This window comes from Canis lupus, chromosome 7 (genome assembly GCF_011100685.1).
Source record: "Canis lupus familiaris isolate Mischka breed German Shepherd chromosome 7, alternate assembly UU_Cfam_GSD_1.0, whole genome shotgun sequence".
In the NCBI taxonomy this organism is placed as follows: domain Eukaryota; kingdom Metazoa; phylum Chordata; class Mammalia; order Carnivora; family Canidae; genus Canis; species Canis lupus.
Window position 1 is genome coordinate 51769315 of NC_049228.1, and position 17891 is coordinate 51787205.

Here is a 17891-nt window from a genome sequence, read left to right on the forward strand (position 1 = left end):
TTTAGCTTTGGTGTCATTTTACAATAAATATACCATCCACCGACACAAATTAGACAGCTATTGAGATTAATTTTGAGGCACTATCGGCAACATCTTAAATCAAAAATCATTCTTTATTAGCATGCTTGGCGGTATAGTGTGCCTGCCCTCCCCCCTCCTGATCCCTGCCACAAGAATAAATGAGGCCCCGTGGTTGACATAGCGCATCAAGTGTTTTATAATAGTCTAATTGTAGCTAATGGTTTGTGCAGCTAATTAAGGCCCTATGAATTACAGTAATCAGTCAGGCTCATCCTTTAAACCAGATAGTTCTATCCAACCGTTCCTTTAGTAAGAAACAAAATATATAACTATATATAACTATAACTCCACACACATACATACACAGCACACAGGCAGTAATGATCAGCTAGGTTCATCTGAGCACAAAGAAATTAATAGGACTGATTTTTTTCTCTTACTTATTACAAAATATTTATTTAAAGAGATGCAGGTTCTCAGCAAAAGCAATAGTCCCTGTGGGTCAGGAAAAGGCAGAGTCTGCAGTGTGTCATCTGTCTGAAAACTGAGAATCGGTTGACGCCAGGTGTAGCATCTCTTCCCTCATACCTCCCTTAATCCATCCAGCTCGCAGTCCAGGGTTACCATGTGGCATTGGCCATGTTGCAGGAATCCAAATGCTCAGAGAAATGGTGCCAAAGAAGCCACCTGAAGAAGATGGTTGAAAAATCAAAATGGATAAAACTCCACTTGTGAACTGGATGGTGACAATACCATCAACATGATTAGATTCCTTTGGTAGCCAGGGTCAACAATGCAGAAGAAGTTAGTGAGCAATTCAGGGGAGATTGGTAAAAGGAATGGGATGGTTTTCTTTTGCAATGGGTTTGTTTTGAGAAAAATATTCTAAATAGAAGATGTATTAGATTACAATAGAGCTCTTCAGAGGCCCCTCAGGATGCCCTGTTTCTTGGTTTATTTAAAACTTGACTGGACACTGTAGGAAAGGATTTGGGAAACAATGCTACAAGGCCTCTAGGAAACAAAAGGGAGTGATCTCTGATTCTGTGAGAAGGAGAAAAAAAATTCCATAGAAATGCCATCAGCATGACTTCTGCTAGAACATGTGTCCTATACTCCCTCAGGATCCCAATGCCAGTGAAAAGTGGGAAAAGAAACAGGGATTTTCATGAAGGTCATACATTTTCATTCTTTCCACCTCACAATCTCACAGAACTAGGTAGGACCTTGAAAGTTCAACCAGTTCTTCACCTTGTTTTCAGGCAAGATTAGATTTAATTGCTCTGGATTGGTGATTGGATAACCAGTAACCACCTATCTTCCTGTAATAAAGGACCATTTCTTTATGATTTTAAAGGCCATGAGTCACTATCCCTTATGAATCTTTGCCACTCTCAGGTCAAGTCAAATTATTCTTGTTTCATTAACCGCCCCCCCCCCCCCCCCCCCCCCCCCCCCCGTAGATGTTAGCTCACCATTGTAGTATAGCAGAAAGCTCACTGGTCAGAAAAAAGTGCTATTTGCCTTATAACTAGAGGTTTTTTTTTTAGGTATTTGTTGGGTATCTATTATATCCCTTCAAAATTTACATTTATAGGTAGCCACTTAATCCATATCTTCATTCTAATGGATTCAATTGTTAAGTCTAGATGTTCCTTATTTCTGAAATGATGGCTAACAAGTAAAATGCTCACATTTATGTCTATCCACTTAACAAGTCAGAGTAACTTGCTCATATTTTTATCTATATATCTTTCTATATACCTATTTTATATTTTGCAAGGTTACGAATGTATTTTTCATGGTTATCCATGATGGCATTAAAATTTTTCTTTTTATCTACTAAATATACTTTGTGAAGCATTAGCTGCATGTTGACATTTGATTGCACATACTTCAAGGCTTTTTGTGAAGTTTTTCTTCCCCTTGAAGATGACCAGATGTTGGAGGAAATCGGATTGATGGAGATGAAAAGTGTGATTTGCCCAGCTTCCATCACTAACCCCTTTCCCTCCTCATTCTGCTCTTTCCACACTCTTTTCCTCTACAATGGTCCTTGTACACTATATGAGGCTTAAAACTCAGCTTAGTAGAGAACCAGGAAATTTTGAAATAGACACTTCTGTTTCAGGACAAAAGATGCCTCTCCATGTTCGGGATGTTGGTGGCACAGAGTCTGGGGCTTTACTCATATTGCACCAAAACAGATTTGATGGCAGCTCTCTATCACCTGGTGTTTGGCTCCTTCTATAAGTCAGCATCCACAGCCCTTTCAATATGTGAAATGACTTTTCTAGTTATTTTGGGAACTGATAATGCTACTTTATCCTATTGATTTGGGGTGATATAGCAGAGTATACACTCCATTCCTAATACACTTCAAACTCTAAATTTCAAGCATCTCAAAAGAAAGGATGATGGTACAATTATAATTGCATTCATCTACCACAGCACTGCCTCAACCCCATATATGTAAAGAGTACAAAATACCCCTTTAATAACTGAAGGAATGTCAGCTCTATCTAAAAGAGTTTATCACACCTGAATGGCTGGAACTCTAGACTATTCCTTCTGGACAGATAGTCACCTATCTAACAGGGCAAATCTGGGCCAGCTGAGTCCCAAAGGTTTCATGATTTTTTGACACTACGTATCTATTGAATGAAGGCAACAAAGCCTCAATTACTCATAAACAGAATCCAGCCAGCTGCTTTTGCTTGACTTAATGGTTTTTTTTTTCTTGTTGTGTTTGATCCTACTCTAGAAAGTGGACACCATATTAATCGTATTTATAAATACTGTATATATACACCAGTTGCAGAACCTCGAGGCTCATTTAAAAAGAAAGATTAAACACATAAATTATTATAATGAATTAAGCTGTCAAGTTCCTTTACTCTCAGTACCCAGAGTATCTAAAAGACCCCAATTCAAATCCAGTGATGATATGGAAAATAATGGACCACCAGAAATACCCACATGTCATGGGAATGTTTCAGAAAATCAATTGGCATGTAGATCCATCTTCAAGATGACTCAAGGCTTCTCTGTACTATAGAAAACAGAATTTCTTAGTATGCATTATACACTTTGTCAGCCTCTACCTATTGTAGTCATCCATTTATTCTCAGAATTCAGAGATGTGAGCTTTGATAGCTAGTATGTGCCAAGGATGGATTTACTACTACCACTGCCCATCTCCACAAAAATTCAAAAGTAGTACTACATTGCTTGGCTCAGTGTATAAAGATCTTTAATTCTGCAACCCAGAATTTGTTTATTTATTTTTTCAATTTTGAAAACTAGGCCATGGCATAAGTTAACAGTGTTCTTGGTGCTAAAATACAAGTTAACTGTAGGATGCACATTGTGAGATTCTAGATTGTGTTGTGGAGAGAAATAGTAGGTTAGAGAACAGAGGGGAGAGAATAGGCTAGAGTTATCCACTGCTTTCCAACAGTGGCCATCAACTTCAGCTGTCCAAGGTCATTTCAGTGTCCACGAAGAACAGTCTGTGACCTTGGATCTGCCTCTATACATAGCATCCTCTCTCACTCTTCCAGATGCTAGATTCTATCCACTCTTCAGGCTCCTGTGTATATCCAAATTCCTCTAAAAAGCACTCTCAGAGAATGCAGACTATGTCATCTTTCCTTTTTCTGGACAGAGAAGTCTCTCATTGTGCTATGTTGGAACTTAATCACATGCACCCTTGAATTTATTTATCATTTAGGTTGTAGGCTAATGCTGAAATTAATTCAGAGTTCTGAAATCTATACCTGAAGATTTCTAGTGAAGGGAGAAGCCTAAGAAAATCTTCAGGGAAAATTAAGGCAAATTTTATGAGAAAGAGAGATCACTGAGGCTGGGAGAACACAATAAGGGGCAGTAAACTGAATTTAACTCAACTGTTCCAGAAACATAAGCTTGTCAACCAAAAAATCCAATTTACAGCTTATTTGAAAGCTGCCTCAGGTTAACTTTTAAAAACACTTTTCTAAAGTAAAATATGCTGAAAATGATTATCAGAATATAGTTGATGATTATGTTGATCTTCATTTTAAGAAGTAGTAAAACACAGTTATATAGCACAGACTCTAAAGCCAGCTAGCCAGAGTTTGTTTCTGAGCTCTGCCACTTAGGAGCTGTGTGACTTTGGCAATGTTAATTAACTGTTCTGTGTCTTTCCTTCCCTTATCCACAAAATACTAGTAATAGCCATATCAACTACAGAGGGACATCATGAGGATCACATGGTTAAATGGCACAATATATGTACAGTCCTCAGAATATTGCTCAGCATATGATAAGTTCAATATAAGTATAAGCTTTTAATGTGTTTTAAGCAGTTGAATGATCTTGAAATATTAGTATAAATTAGAAAAGGTTCAGGTAGAAAATAGGCTGGAATACCTTATATCTAAATTCAAATTTGCATTTCTTTAAGTACATACTGGCCCCAAGGATATATTATATTATTTTTGTGGGATGGGGAGTTGAAATATAAAATCTGACCCTTTCTCCTGGATTGCAGAAATAGAGCTAGACATTTAAACATAGAGAATTTCATAATATATTTAATAAAACAATGAAACATCATAACTTTCCATTATCATTCACTATCTACAAAATTGTAATTAGTGTTTGTTAAAATCACAAAAGTGACAGGACCACTTCTGTGCCAAATGAAATCTGATTGTTGGAGACTGCAATTAAATTCATTTTGATGTGATTTGGAGCAAGACCATAGTAATAATCTGTTTTGTCCTATGGCCATGTTTTCAGTTCTCTGCAGTTTTTACTTTTTAAAAGGAAGTACAGGCACCTTTTGATGTTGCAGAAAAAAATAGAATTTTAAGAACCAATTCGTCTATTGTGACCCCTTGAGTGCCTCATTGTCTCCATCCACAAAATGGAGAGGATTATGTGGCTATAGTTGTGGTAACTCCAGAGCAGTGGTCAGTTCCTAACAGAAATTATATGTAAAACTACCATTAGTGACTTGTTATTTTTTTATAACTCTCCTACTTTTTCAAAAAAATATAGTCTAAAAAAAATATATATATATAGTCTATAGATACTCATATAGTCAGAAGTTGTTCAATATTTGTACAGAAAATGCAATATAATCTAGAAGAGGAAGGCACTGTTGCTATGTTACATGGTTACCTTTGCCACGTTTTCTCAACCACACACTGGCACATATAAAATTATATATATTTAAGGAGATAAGAGAACAGGTTATTTGAATCAGACTTCCCTGAAAGAAATTAAATGTATAGATAACATGCATCACAAGTCCTGTGTGTGTAAGCTTGTATAAGAGAGGGGATATCGGGACGCCTGAGTGGCTCAGCAGTTGAGAATCTGCCTTTGGCTCAGAGTGTGATCCTGGAGTCCTGGGATGGAGTCCTGCATCGGGCTCCCTGCGTGCAGCCTGCTTCTCCCTCTTCCTGTGTCTCTGCCTCTCTGTCTGTCATGAATAAATAAATAATATCTTAGAAAGAAAATAGAAGGGATGCCATGCAAATCATAATAATATAATATTAGTAGCAATCACTTATATGGGCCTGGCTAGGTGCCATCCACACTTCCAAGTTCTTTCCATGTATTAAGTAATTGCATGTTGGAAACAGCTTATGAAGTAGGCATCACTTTTCTTTTTCTTTTTCTTTCTTTCTTTCTTTCTTTCTTTCTTTCTTTCTTTCTTTCTTTCTTTCTCTACCTTCCTTCTCTTCCTCCTACCTTCCTTCTTTTCTTTCTTTCTTTCTTTCTTTCTTTCTTTCTTTCTTTCTTTCTTTTTTTCTTTCTTTTTCTTCTTTCTTTCTTTCTTACAAATGAGAAAACCGAGGCACTGAAGTGTTCAGAATTCAAATCCAGGCACTCTTGCTCCCAGACTGTGTGTTTTTAGATACAGCTGTATTAAATTCTGTGTGGGGGAGGGCTGAGTTTTAATTAGAGACTCAAATGAAATACTTCCTCATTTACTTAAAGAAGGGAATTTGTATGTGCTGGTCTGGGGGATACAGAAAAGATTCAGGGCTTGCCCTCAGGAAATATAGGCTGTACCAGGGACTCAGGCACTTGATACAGTCACTTGCCTATTTATTTCAAACTGTGAAAAATGCCATGCAGAAAACCATAGGAATAAAATTAAGTTTTGGAAAACAAAACATTTCAGAAAGGGTAGTTGCTTACAGTGCTAATTATAAGCAACAAATAAACCAAACTATAAAGCTGATAAAGTCATAAAGGATAGGGATCTTATCTATTCTGTCTCACTCTGTATCCCAAAGCCTTGCATCATATCTATCATAGAGTAAGCACTCACAAAGCATCTATTGAGGAGGAGTCATCTGAAACAGCTAAAGACAGGCAATCCATAAGAGCAGACCAGCTAGATTAATCACTTCTTCTCTCTTCCTCACTGTCAGAGCATGAACCTACACAAGGACCAAAGGTCCCTGTTCCATCGAGCTTATCAGCATCTGCTATATGTGCAGATCCAGGCTGACCCAGACACATGCCTGTTGCCCCCTTTTGAGCCACTGTTTATATTATTAATGGGCACACCATTCAAAATCATCACCCAGTAACCCTGTACAACTGCCATTTCCTGATTGAGAAATTCCACTGTGGCCAAGCCTGAGAGGTAAATGCCAAATTCTAACACTTGGTGGTTTAGTGCAGGTAAGTCTTCCAACAAGAGCTGATCTCCCCTTGTCCATACATCAATACCTGTGTTCTTCAATACCTCAGACCTGCCAGGAAGTTTCCATGAGCCTTCATCACAAATGACCATCCTGGTTCCCAGAGCACTGACAACAGTACAGGTCTTAAGAGATGAGAGACATTCTCTCCTTGTTTATGTTCCTAGCTGTATAGAAAATTAGTTTGTGGGCAGCCCAGGTGGCTCAGCGGTTTAGTGCTGCCTTCAGCCCAGGGCATGATCCTGGAGTCCCAGGATCGAGTCCCACGTCGGGCTCCCTGCATGGAGCCTGCTTCTCCCTCTGCCTGTGTCTCTGCCTCTCTCTCTCTCCTCTCTGTGTATTCTCATGAATAAATAAATAAAATCTTAAAAAAAAAAAGAAAATTAGTTTGTGATATCTGTAAGAGTGAGGGCAAGAATTCCTTTCATGGTGAGAGATGCTTACTGGCCACAGTACTCAGATGCTGGAAAAAAAGTTCTCTAGATGTACTAAGTCAACTTTCTTGAGAGGAAAATTTGCAACCATGTTGGCAAGTGTCATTGCCCAGAAAAATTTTTCTCCCTTCCTTTCTCCTATACTTCTTCCTTTCTCACTGCTTTCCTTCCTCCTTTTCTTTTCTTTTGCTCCCCCTTCCTTCCCTTCCCCTCCCCTCCCCTCCCCTCCCCTCCCCTCCCTTCCCTTCCCTTCCCTTCCCTTCCCTTCCCTTCCCTTCCCTTCCCTTCCCTTCCTTTCCCTCCCCTCCCCTTCCCTCCCCTTCCCTTCCCTTCTCTTTTCCCTCTCAAGGATTATGTTTCTCATTTTTATTTTTCTGATATGGAATTGCTAGAATTTTAGGCCTTGATTTTAGGTGACCATTGCATGACCTGGCTTTGTAAATATATTGGGCAAACTATTCAACCTTCCAGTGAGATTTAAAATTTCCTTACTATACCAAATTCCCCCACCTCCAGCCCCTTGGCTTTATTGGGTAACCATTCACTTTAGTAACTCATGTGTCTTGTCTAGAGTTAGGGCTATTTTATTTGTTTCTTTATTTCTACTGAAATATTTTGGTTCAAATATGCTTCCTAACACTCCAGTCCAATCAGTCCCCTACCTACCTAAGCACTGTGGGCTCTATTCTTGGTAGAAATGCTCTAACCCCCTTTTCTCTAATGTCACAACCATCCATTCTTTAAGAAATGCTGGCCACAGGCAAGACTGGAAGGTCAGTCTTCTCTCCTTATCCGTGTCATTTTGTCTCCTTATTGTTTTCCATCCCTTTTGGATGCTCAATGCCAATATACTCTTCTCCCTTACCATCTCTTCTTCTGTGAAGAAAAAAATCTAATATCAATAATTACACTTCATTGTCAATGTAAATTAATATTTTCTTACTCCCAGGGATATCCTCAGGCTAATGAGAGACTTATTTCCCCACAGGTTATAAAAAAAAAAAAAAAAAAAGAAAAAAAAGAAAAGAAAAAAAAGACAAGGAGCTATTTGTCAAAAACTATGTTATATATCTTACATATGCTAACCCATTTGTTTTTACAGTACATTTCTCTATATTATTATTAGAACTATTTGCAGATGAAAATAAGCTTTGGTTCTTTGTTTAAAGTTTCAGAGCAGAGCCAGAATTTGAACCCAGTTATATAGGTCTATATGCCTTTAAAATCTCACAATGGAGTATGGTAGTCTATATCAGGCCAATGCTCATTCATATTGTAGTTGCAGGTCAAACACCACCTAGTTTCCCAGAACCTTCCCTATTTATTACATGGTCTCCTTCTTCCTTGGAATTCTCATAGCAATAAGAGTCTGTGCCTTAAAAACTATAAATTCACTGTATACTGCCACTATGTTATAGTAATGGTTTTATTTGTATGTGTCAACATTATAATGAGACTGTAGGCAATTTCAGACAAAAACTATATGACTTGTCTTTAAAAATATACTCTTATACCATGGACTAGAGATTTAAACATAGCAAATATTTAGTGAATACTTGACCTTCTGAGGATTGGTGAGATATGATGGGATGAGACTGGATTTATAAAGATGATTGTGGAGAATAAGAAGAACAACAGGGCCTATGACAGATTTCTAATCCAGGGTATTTGGGAAGTCCCCAACTAACATTCCTTCTACCTTATTACATTAAAGCAGCTATTTGGAAACACCTTGTTATTTTCTAACTACCACCTTTACGGTAGATAGAATGGTACTTCCAGAACTGTGCAACGCAGGGATAGTTCTCTCTGCCCCCAGTCTTCCCTGGTGATGGTGAAGATTTATGGAGATAAGCCCAGTACTTGTGGAGATCTGCAGAACCCCCCTTACCTGTGGCCTCACCACGTTCCTCCTTTTGTTCTGCTAGCACTAACACTGTCTCATTGATGTCCTGACTGAAGATAATGTTCACATAGGATAGTTTGGGCTCTTCACAGCAGCAAAATAAGATGAACAGAAAATACTGTTGAGATTATCATAAAACTCTTTCACTTTGTGGGAGGATTAATATTGGCATGTGGCTTGTTGGTTTACACTTTACAGGCCCCAGGTGATATTATTGACCAATCTCAACTCTTCCTTCTTCTGAGCCTTTTCCATCATATACTCAAGGCAGCCACTCTCAATTATTCATGACTGAGGTAACTTTTCAAGTTATAAAGATGTTCTCTGAAGAAAGTGCTGACCACAAAAGGCACGGTGTATAAGGGATCATAATATCTCTATCACCAATTGGGACATCATCATCAAGGAGCATAGATTGGTAGATAGAGAAGCAAATCTGGGGGTATAGGAAACAGATGCCTGGAAGTGTCCAGCTGCCTATTACATTGTTTTGTTCTAAACACTCAGATGCACCTAGAAGTGCACAGTATCATCATCAGTGCAGGAGACAGAAAGAAGAATAGTCATGATTCATCTACATGGGATGTCATCATCTAGAAGAATGACAGACCCATATAGAGGTTATTTAAATATGACACAGCAAGTGCTATGATCAGGGTGTACAGAGATTATAAAATAATAGGGTAAAGCCAAACTAATTTTGATGATTTAATCTCAGGAAAAATTCTTTGGATTAAATACTCTAGCTACTCCAGAAAGTTATTAAGAGGGGAAAGAGTATGATTCTGAAAACAAGGGCAGTGGGAGAGGCATTCAAAACAGAATTAATATGAAGCAAAGGTGTAGAGATGTGTTTAGGGCACAATAAACAGCTTGGTATCATTATATCTTGGCCAACACATCCTTGTTGGAGGACCAATTAGCTGGATCTCATCACTGGACTGCATATCTGGAGAACTGAAGCTCAATATAGGGTATAAGATAAAAGAAGTTGAAACCAAAGCAAAGGCCCAATATTAAAAACTGAGGCAGAACAAAACAGTTTTTTAGAGGGATCTGAGAGCTAAAATATCAAGTCATCAGAAGGCAAGAAATGATTGGCAGAAAAAAACAAATTTGAAAAAAAAGATATAGGAGAGCAGCAGTCATAAGTATAGCAAGGGAATTTAACTAAATCTCATTAGAGGATTTTCCGATTCAGTTAAGTCTGAATCAATGAATTGAAATGGCCATGAGTCTATAGATTGTGGGCATTAGTTGTGAGAAGTTGGGTAAAGCAGAGATTTGGGAATGCTACTGTCTATTCCTCTGGAATCTTTAGAGGAGTATAGGAAAGAGCAGTACTGCATTAAGTTCAGTGTAGCTATATGGAGTATAGGTTTATTTCTGAATATATCATCAGGAGACTGAATCTTGGAACTAGCTGTTGGTGGATGCTAATGTCTTTAATCTTAGTTCCCTGGGCCTCAGTTGGTGCTACAGTTGATTATAAACTCTTAAAAATGTATTCAAATTGTGTCTGCATATTTCTAGGTAGAAGATCCATAACATCTTCTCAGATGACCCATAAGATCTGAAGAGAGCTTAACAGTTCTTTAAAGAAGCTATGATCTTGGGACACCTGGCTGGCTCAGCAGTTGAGCATCTGCCTTTGGCTGAGGGTGTGATCCGGGGGTCCCAGGATTGAGTCCTGCTTCGGGTTCCCTGCATGGAGCCTGCTTCTCCCTCTTCTGTGTCTCTGCCTCTCAATCTTTGTGTCTCTCATGAGTAAATAAATAAAAATCTTTTTTTAAAAAAAGAAGCTATGATCTTGGGCACCAGTGTGACTCACTTGAGTGTGAGACTCTTGATTTTGGTTCAGGTTATGCTCTCATGGGTAATGGGATCAAGCTCCATGCCAAGCTCTAGGCTCAGAGGGGAGACTGCTTGAGGATCTTCTCCTTCTTCCCTTTCCCTGCTCATTCTCTCTCTCTCTAATAAATAAATACATCTTGTAAAAAAAGCTATTATCTCAAAATATGTAAAAGTCAATGGTATAGACACAAGGAATCTTATTTGCATTCTAGAGATCACACCCACTGTTTCTATGAGATGCAATAAAGTGAAAGTGACAACTGAAGAGTCTAAGACTACATTTCAAACTCTATATTACTGTTTCAGAGCATCTTGGAGAATCCTTATTGAGTAAATACTTGCTATTTAAACCCTGTTGACATTTTGCTTGAAGATTTCTCTCAAAATGCAAAATTGACTTCAGGATTCATAGTTTAGTTAATTGGACAGAGTTTAGGGCAAGTGGTCTTTGGTCTAATGGCCCAAATCCAATACCAATCTCAAAAATTTTGAGCTCTGGAAACCACATCAGCTTATCTGGAATTCTGTTCAAGATACAAGGACAAGGAAGTTTCTATCAGAAATTCTGTCTGGAGTATCTGGGCTAAATATTGTCCTATTAATTTCTCATATTCAAAACCCTACATTGCCAGAAATGCTCTCAGCACAGTGGGTTCCAAAACTAGTCTAGCTGGATTCATAACTTCTAGACCAGTCAGAGGAAAGCTGCTTCTCAGTTCACTCCATATAGGAAAGAACTCTGGAGTTAGAAATGTTGTCTCCCAAGTTGTTATTTATGATAGCTTTCCCATTTTCTATACTATTTCTGGGAATATTTGGGATTCTATCTTAAGAAACTCTGTCTACCATATCATAAAGAACTAGGCTCTTTCACAACTCATATTTGAGGCAAAACACAGTAAAAAGTATCTTAAGTTCTTATTTTCATGAGAGACTATATGGAAGATCTCCAATTAACAAAATATCTCTGGGAATCTCTGGAAAACCAAGTATTAATCGTATTTCCTTATCAGTTTCTAAAGCCACAAACATATACAGGTAACAGGTATGAGAATGGAGTTTAGAAACATAAACTGCCATCTCTAGGGATGTTACTGCATATCTGATCAGGTGAGAAAAACTGGAGCCTTCCTAATGATCTTTTAGATACACCTCCTTGAGATACATCTAAATTCAACTAAAAGGTCCCACCTTCCTATTAGTAAGGGACGTATTCACAAATAACTCCATTATTATTGTTTAAGGAGACATAGAAAGCCTCTATGGATGCAACAGAAGCCTAGTGCTTACCTATATTTGGTATATTTGGTCTTCTCTTCTTCTAAATACATGAGAGGACTCATTTCTGAGATGATTCCACATTATCTGGGTGGAGCCAAGTGGCTAGCTCTGGTCAGTGGGCTATGGGTAGAATTGATGTGTGTCACTTTCAGGCCAGAGTATATAGTTATCCACGTGAGATTTTCTCTGTCAAGGCAATTGTGGAAATCCTTGTTGCTACGGAGGTGCCATTTAAATAAGTTCTTCCCTGGATACTGGGCCATCACAAGGACAGTGCCCTGAAGAGTGGCCCAGACTCACAACAGATTTCTCATGAATGAGGAATAAATTGTGTTTAGCAACTGATATTTTTGCCTGCAGTATAAGCCTGCTCTAACTAAAACAATGAAAGAGGTGGTTATGATGTATTGCTTTTGCAAAAAGATTTTGATAGTGGATAGATGTAGGAAAAATTTTATAGTAAAAAAATGGGCAAAATCATAAAAGTGGAAAAGTATCATTTTCTTTGGGGATGAAATGAACAATTAAATTTGACAAGAATATTGTAAGAAGTAGATAATAAGCCAGGAGACATAGATTAGAATGTTAACACTGGATTCATACTTAATCCTGTTGGCAATAGATAATCATCTATTGTAGTGAGGAACATGTTAAGGGGAGGAATTAAAGTGAGAAGAGGCTTGGAGAAAAAAAATGGGTGATTTTTAAATGAGTATAGGTAAGAATAATAACACCTATAGAAGACTAGAGGTAGAAGAAAAAATAGGAAATGTATTTGTAGAAAAAATACTGAGGGACATCTGAGTGGCTCAGTCAGTTAAGGGTCTGACTCTTGATTTTGGCTCAGGCCATGATCTCGGGGCCTGGGATCAAGCCTCACGTTGGGCTCCCTGCTCAGTGGGGAGCCTGCTTCTCCCTCTCCTTCTGCCCCTCACCCCTGTTTCTGCTCTCCATCTCTGTCTCTCAAATGAATACATAAAAAATCTTAAAAAATACTGAAAAGCACAACAATTTACTTGATTTAACAAGAGACTCTTGGAGTGAGGGAGGAGTGACTCAAGAAGCTACAGTGAAGGCCACTACAACACAGAGGTGTTATTAACAGACTGCTTCTGTGCAAACACCTAACACCTTGTCTAGTGGATACTCTCCTCTAAGTTACAAGCAAGTAACTGATTTTGGAGAACAACCTATTTCTAAGATGAGGCTCTCATCAGAGATGTCCTCATCAGAGAAGATTAATTTGATGTGTCCCTCAGTCCTCACTTTGTCTCAGCCTGTCCTCTCCACGTGTATCCATATTCGGGATCAACTCAGGTGATTCATCTCAGTTTGTCAGGCTAACACATAAGCCTGGAGACCTGACATCTGGTTTCCACACAGGTTTTCCCCAGGTTCATATTGTACATGGGGGAAGCACACAGATCTGTAATTCACAAATACTAAGGGAAACAAGGAAAAGGAGATTTCTGGAAAATAAAGAGCAAAAGCTCCTCTACAGCCATAATGCGACTAAGGAGACAAACAAGAATTAATGGTTAAGAATACAGAATTTGGAAGTGGGCATCTCTGATTTCGAATCACTGATCTGCCACTCTAAGTCTCTGTAAACCTCAGTTTTCATTTTGGAAAAAAAATAATCCTTGTACGGCTGTTATGTAAGTAAATGAGCTGTTGCTCACAAAGTCCTTAGTATAGTATATTTTCAAGACAGCCCCTAGAGTGATTCTGTTATATGTAAGTCAGATCATATTACTTATCCCCTCAAAACAACTCATTTGCCTAGCAATGTCCTTTGAGTCCCAACATGACCTGGGCCCCTGGTACCCTTTGGTATCTCAGAGCACAGACCACTCGTATCCCTACTGGCTGAGTTTCAGCCACTTGGATTACTTGCTAATCTTTGAATACACCAAACTCTTTCCTCCAGGCCTGCTCACTTTCTTCTCTTGCCCTACATTGCCCCTTTCCTAGGCTCCTTGCAAGACTGCTTAATTGACACTTCTGCAAGGAAGCCCTCCTTTCCCATCCTGGCTAAGCCCAAGTCTTCTAAGATTCTCCACACCTCTTCTTTATTTTCTCTTATAGCACATCTCTAATTTACTCGTTTATTTTGTTGTGTATCTTACCTTACTAGAATATAAGCATGATGAGGGCAGAGATTTTGATCTGCATTGTTCATTGATGTAAAAGAATGCCTAGCACATGCTAGATATTTAATAGTTACTTGTTGAATGAATGATCTTCCAATATCATAATAAAAGAAACGTAATGCCCAAAAGTGATGAATATACTATTTTGTATTCAAGCTTTGTTCTATCATCCTTAAATCATATATATCTAGCATCTCCCCAGGTGCAGTCTCTGATTCACCACACATCTCCTGAGCATGCACTTTATGGGAGAGTAGGCTTGGTCCTGAAGTACATAAACAGATTAAAACAGTATTCAAATCTAGGTAAAGAGAAATAACAGTTGAAGAGTACAAGGCAGATAATTGCCAGGATGAAGACAGAAATAGAATGTAATTGTGATATTTTCAGTTCTTTATGACATTTTCCACTTAGAGTTTTCTCAACGTGAAAAGTATTTATCAGGTAGTAATAATAATCAATTCTTATCTAGCTCTTACCATATGCCAAACACTGTTCTCATTCTTTATGTGGATTAACTCACATTGTTTTGGCAATAACCCATGAGAGAAGTATTATTATTATCCCCATTTCACAGATGAACAAACAGGAAAGGTGAGCACCTTACCCAAGGTTTACAGAGCTATTCACTGGTGGAGCTAGGTTGCGATCCCCGGCAGCCTGACCATACAGACTGTGATCTTAATTACACCACACCAGGCATACAATAAAACACTCTTCACATGTGAGTCACATGAGGCATAAGTTAACATTTCTCAGTTGAATCCTAAGTATATGTTTTGCCCTCCTTCTGCTTTTGTTACAAGTGTACGTGACAGTTTGAATTTAAAATGATAAAAAGTAAAATGAACAGAAAGAAATAGAACTATGAGGTAGGAGAAGGCTCAGTTTAGGGGTCAGGTGCTTATCTTTCTGGTGATACCTCTAAGTAGCTATATAACCGTGGTCTAATACTCTAGCATGTAGGCCTCAGTTTTCTCGTTATATAAAAATGTTGCTATTGGAGGCAATGATTCTTATGGTCTCCTCTAGAATAGAATCTGATTCTGTGATATCACCAGAAAAGCCTTGTGTTGTTTGGCAGCCAGTAGCATTAATTTGAGAGCAATAGGGAATATGGTTAAGTCATCCATATTTCACTTTGAACTCAGATCAACCTCTCTGGGGGAATTTAAGAACTGGGTATATATGGGAACAAATATGATCAAACATAAGAGCTTTGGAATTATATCCTATTGGAGAAATGTCAGGAGACTAGGAACAGCTAGAACAAAGACAGCAGAAAATGAACCCTGCACTGATTCCTTGTCAACTGGAGATATCCAATCATCCTCAGGAAGAAACGCTTCAAATGCATAATAATTTTAATGAGCTCTGACTGCATCCTCTCCTCCGCACCATTACTCAGTTCCCATTGGCTCAGGAATCAACATTACCTCCTTTAAGAACAATGAGGCATCAAGTCACTCTCATTAAAAAAAAAAAAAAATGTAATTCTTGATGGATATTTTAAGAGTCAAGGTAAAGTCAAATGTAGTGAACAGAAGGGTCTTATCGTTATAACATTTGTCACCAGTTGGAGAAAAAACAGGACTGGAGCCTCTGATAGCTGGGAAGAAAATGTTTGCTGGTGTGGCAGCAGCTCAGTCGGTGTTCAGAGTAACTGTACTTTGGAGAAATTTGGGAATAGGGCCTGAAGGGGCAAGAAAGAGCAAGATCAGCTCCAGTGTCTGAGGTGCTTGTCAGTGAGCATGAGGAGGCCGGTGGACGCTGTGAAAATAGAAAATACTCAGCAGAATGTTATCGGGGCAGGTGTCGGAAAGAGGGCAGTGGATTTAGCTAGGTACGAAAAGTATAATAGCAAACTTAAGCTTGTCACTGTGAGCATGTCAGATTCTCAGTGCTTCGAGGTGTATACCGTTCCAGAATTTTTTCTTTTGATTGAGACTGCAGGTCTAACCACAAGAGAAAACAGGGAAGAGGAATGTTGTGGTTTCCTCATGTCTTTATAAAAGATCTGGAACTGTGATAAAGGTGCGTGAGCCAGTAATTTCTACAAACATAATTTAATATAATACACTAATCATTAGTATTCAAAAAGAATTATATAATATTAATAAAATGACTTTATACTATAAGAAGATGGTGATTCTGTTTCCCCACCCATCAAATATGAATAGATCATCAGGCAAATTAAATTTGAACATCAGTCAGGATGTATATGTTTCTCCCAGGAAGTCTCCATGCCATGTCTTGGATTTAGGGAACTCCTAACTCCTGCTATGGTACTTGGTTGGGTGCATGTGCCCTTCTTTCCAGGATTTATCCCAGTGGCAGCTCATCTCTTACCCCACCTCACCTTTCCTAAGTCATATATGGGGACTCACAGACAAAATTGCTGAATAAATTAATTAGACAATGCTGAAGAATGACATCCAGCACCTACCAGAAAGGAGGAATTTCCCTTCGTAGGCTGGTAGTAAACATTAAAAGACCATGCCCGAGTGTTGTTCACTTCTCTATCCCCAGTGCCCCAAACAAACGATTATTCAGTAATTGATGAATTCAGTGAATGAATCAGAGAATAATTATATATCAAACTCCCACTCCTAAAATAAAAACAAAAACACCCCCCCCCACACACACACACAAAGCCCAAAAACAACTGATGCAGATATTTTCTTCTATCAGTGTTGCTTGTCTGTTCCATTAGACTTGAACGTTATTATTATTGGTCTTCTTTCTAACTAACCCTCCCTACCCATCCTGGCCATCCTGACTCCATTCCCCTACAAACCGGCCCTCTGCCTTCCACCACTTCACTTCTGTTGTCTGGTGAGACAGTGGAGAAAATAAGAAAACAAAACAAAACCCTCATCCCTAAAACATTCATATTTAATATTATTCAAGCCAAGTGGAGGTGGAATAAACTCAGAAAAATAAGGAAGTCATTATCAAGAAAATGAGAAGTTATGTGTGATTTTTTTTTCTTCCTGTTATTTCCACATGGTTATTGGCACCTCCATTTTATAGTGGTTTTAAGATTATTGTAGTGGAAACCTGGCTACAAAAATACAGATTGGCTTTCCATCATCGCAACATGGACTTCACCATGTGAAGATGCAATTTGTATTTTAAAATACATATTAAATTCTATTCCAGTCCCCAAAACTATGCTTCCCAGCTTTTCTCCATCTTGCCACATACAGATCCTCACTGCTTGAAGCAAACCTGATGTATAGAAATCAGAATTCTCTTAAACTCCAAGGTGATTCTTTCCCTTACAAGAGTATTCACCAAAATGTTCCTAAAAAATAGCTAGTTTCTCCTCTGTGTTTAAATGATAATATGACATACAAAAATTCAGTCCACAAAGAAAGTTGAAGGATTTCAACTATGCTTTAAATGACATAACTTCAATAACTTAAAACTGAACAGTGATTTCGATGTTTTAAAGTCTTATAACCAATCATCACCATCCAATTAAAGATCCCCTCCTCAAGATAAAATAGAGTGCCAGGGTTAAAAATTC

At 38.3% G+C, this 17891-nt stretch overlaps 1 long non-coding RNA gene across 1 annotated transcript in view; it reads right to left on the reverse strand.

Moving 5' to 3' along the window:
• Positions 1–513: 513 nt before the first annotated feature.
• LOC119872694 overlaps positions 514–17891 on the reverse strand; it is a 44374-nt gene continuing 26996 nt past the window's right edge. The window contains exon 3 of the long non-coding RNA XR_005361702.1: positions 514–708. This is a non-coding gene — a long non-coding RNA (uncharacterized LOC119872694). The remainder of the gene's footprint in view (positions 709–17891) is intronic.